Genomic DNA, 3973 nt, shown 5'->3' on the forward strand with positions numbered 1-3973 from the left:
TAAGTAATGGATAGAGAAAACTTGACATGGCAGATGGTAGGTGGGTGTACACCCTGTAGGGACAAATTATCTTAAGAAATCAGAAGCCATTGAGAGAGATTCTGGATAAATTGGCAATTGATTGGATCATCTGTAATCAAAAAGACTGATGTGGAATCAGAAATTTGATTTCTATATTAATGGAAATCAAATACTATTTATGAGTACTAGGTTGTTGCTTTAAGCAAGATGATTAAATGCATGTGGTGTTATATATTTATATCATTTTATGATTAATATTTTTAGAGATCATTATCCATCATCCATATTTCTTGTATCCTCTTGCTAACAAGAGAAGCTTTGTAAAAGACAATGCTTGTACATATATTTATTTGGTACAAAGAAACATTTTCAGTTTCAAATATTTACATATGTTAGGAAAATGCCAAAGTGTATCTAAAGACAAAATATGTATAATTATATGTAAAATATAAGTTTAAGGTAAAATAATTTAGATAAGTTGTTGAAATTTTGGTCTTAAGTAAGAATTGATCATACCATATTTTAATAATGACATTTTCAGTATCTTACTTATAATACAGAAAGAAAAATATTACATATATCATAGGAAGCAAGAATGTATACTGATATTAATTTATGTATACTGATATTAATTTATATAATACTAGAAACCCATTGTATGAAGATTCGCGCAATAGGCTTTCCTTCCCCTGGCTGCTGGCACCGGTTTTCCTCTGGCACCCGGGACCCAGGCCTTTGGTCTGGCCACAGCAGAGAAGCCAAACCTCTTCAGTCTTCAGTCTTCTCTCCAGCCGAAGCCTTCAGTCTTCGCTCTGAGCCTACGTATGCAAATTAACTGCCATTTTGGGATAATTTGCATAGTCGCTCTGATTGGCTGGTGGGCGTAGCGGAGTGACACCAATTTGCATGTTTCTCTTTTATTCGTGTAGATATATACAATTCTTCAAATAGTGGATTTCATATTATATATATTCAGCTACTGTTAATTATAATCCTATCTAATAATAGGCAAACATGGTAATTGAACATACCTTCACTACGCCTCCCATTGGCTAATCAGAGCGATATGCAAATTGACCACCAACAAAGATGGTGGCTAATTTGCATACTGTAGGCAGGGCGGGACAGCAGGAGCTGCCATCCAGGCCCCTGTGTGCGGCCCTGGGCGGCGCGGGGCTCAGGAGGCGCGATCAGCAAAGTGGGACTGGGGATTGGCGAAGGGGCGCAAGGCAGACCTCCTGGTCCTTCCCCCCGGCCGGCAGGCTCCTATCAATCTTCAGTTTCTACTGAAAGGAATGTGGCGCCTCCACTGCGCAGCCTCCCAGGACTCGGACTCGCAGGCTCTGGAGTGGAGACTTCAACAAGGACTACAGCGCCTGCTCAGGGGAATAACCGCCACCTCCCTACTCCACAGCTGCTCCTGTGTCTGCAAGAAACTGCGCATGCTCCTCCCTGTGACATGGGCGGGGCCAGAGCTTGAGTTGAGCAGTTCCATGATAGCGATAGCAGCTGGACCAGTGCAGGGATGGAGGGAGGGAGGGCGGGAAAGGAGCAAGGGGGAAGCCCTGGTTCCCTGTTCCTCCTCCCACAGGCATGGCCCTTGCTGCTGATATGATAAAAGGAGTTGTGTTTTTCTAACTCTGTCTGAGTAAGGGAAACAAGTGTCTGTTGACTTCTGATCTTCCTCTCAGAGCTGCCAGTTAATCCCTCTGGATGCATCATATCCAACCTCCAAAGGATCCGAGGAGCAGGATCAACCTTTGTTCCATAGTTGAGGAAACTGACCAATAAATACGTGTCTCATGCCTCAGTGTCAACTCCTGCAGAAATCTCCGGGTAATGACTCAGATTCTATATCTAAGGGTATATTTTCTTCTGTTTTCATGTTTAATTCAGCCCCAGGAATCAAATGATACAATAAAGAATAAAATGAGTTCAGAGGGCTCAGCATTGTATTCCCAGGGCCTTTGGTCCCACACAAACCTCAGAGCTCAGTTATCCTGAGATGAAAGGAAAGGAAAGAGAAACATGAAAGGTTTCCCAGCTCAGTCACAGAGACATCTCATAACCACATATTAAGAACAGGACTTAACTTAGGGGTGGAAAGGACACAAATGAAATAAAAGATGGAGCCATTTGGAGTGAGCAGGCCAGCAGGAGGGCAGTTGTGGGAAAGCAAGCCAGCAGGGGAGGTAGTTGGGGTGAGCACACTGGTACAGGAGGCAGTTGGGGGTCATCAGGCTGGTGGGTGGCATTTGGGGGTGAGTAGGCTGGCAGCGGGGGGAAGTTGGGGGCAAGCAGGCTGGCAGGCAGAGTGGTTAGGGGCAATCAGGCAGGCAGGCAGGTGAGTGGTTAGGAGCCAGCAGTCCTAGATTGTGAGAGGGATGTCCGACTGCCAGTTTAGGCCCGATCCCTGTAAACCTGCAGTAGGACATCCTTCCAGGGTCCCAGATTGGAGAGGGTCCAGCCCGGGCTGAGGAACACTCCCCCCCCCCCCCCGAGTGTACAAATTTTTGTGCACGGGGCCACTAGTCCTATATAATAAAAGGCTAATATGCAAATTGTCCCTTTGACCAGGAGTTCAACTAGGGGGTGGGGCCAGCCTGCCAACCGCCCATGGCCCCTCCCCTCTAGTAGCCCCTCCCCTGATCAGCTTCCCCACCAGGATCAGCCCCCATCTGGGCAGGCTGGCTGGACCTCACCCATGCACAAATTTGTGCACAGGGCCTCTAGTTATTAATAAGAAGGCTAAAAGACTAAACTAAATGATACAATAAGTTTTCTTTGGCTATACAGCTAAATATGAATTTAAATATTTTAATGTTAGCTCTGAACATTTATATTAAATGTTACCATACCATAAAATAACTAGTAAATTTTTAAATTTTAAAACTCCACCCTTATTTGGAATAAAAATATCTGATTATTTAGACTATTAGCTCTGGTGTCATATGATCTTACTTCAGATCCTGATTTCTCAATAACATCATATTATTATACACTATATTTAACCTTGCCAGATCTGATTCCTCATGTGCAAATTAAAATAATAATCAGTTTCTACTTCATAGAGTTGTGAGTATTAAGCATGTAAATATATGTCAAATAGGCCTGATAAAGAGTAAGCATGCAATAGATGTTAGTTATAATTTTAATTAATGTTATGATTTAAAACTATTAGAATTAAAAAATGAATGATTTAAGAATGTTTGAATATTCAACATTTGGTGGACATGCTTGCAAATGAATTCATTAAAATTTTAATTATTTGGCATTTTGAAAACTTGCCTGGGGATTTTTCATATCAATTTAATGAGAGTAATTAAAACCAACAAAAATCATAAACTGATAATCACAGAAATTCTTCCATAAAAATGTCTAAGTTAAAGAATTTCATAGTTAGTAAGTCACTTTGTAAAAACAACAGTGATTTTAAGTATGAGATATAAAGTAAATGTCACAAAGTATAAAGATATGTATTGTGAGTATGATCCCTTACTAATATGGGAACACTTAAAATTATATTTCTGGAAATAAAAAAGAGATTAATTTATCAAATGTGTTTAATATTTCTTCAAGGCAATGGAAGGAAACCAGTAGTTCTAAAATAATGAAACAATGTGTAGCAATCTTTTGACTATATATTAGTTATATCTAATTTCTGTATCCTGATAAGGTAGATACAACTTGAACTATAATTTTTAAAAGATCCGTCAAGTGGCATCATATATGCACTAACCGGTTTGGCTCAGTGGATAGAGCGTCGGCCTGGGGACTAAAGGGTCCCATGTTTGATTCCAGTCAAGGGCATGTACCTTGGTTGCAGGCACATCCTCAGTGGGGGAGTGTGCAGGAGGCAGCTAAATCGATGTTTCTCTCTCATCGATGTTTCTGGCTCTCTATCCCTCTCCCTTCCTCTCTGTAAAAAATCAATAAAATATATTTAAAAAAA

The sequence above is a fragment of the Myotis lucifugus genome, unplaced genomic scaffold (assembly GCF_000147115.1).
Source record: "Myotis lucifugus unplaced genomic scaffold, Myoluc2.0 scaffold_53, whole genome shotgun sequence".
Lineage (NCBI taxonomy): Eukaryota > Metazoa > Chordata > Mammalia > Chiroptera > Vespertilionidae > Myotis > Myotis lucifugus.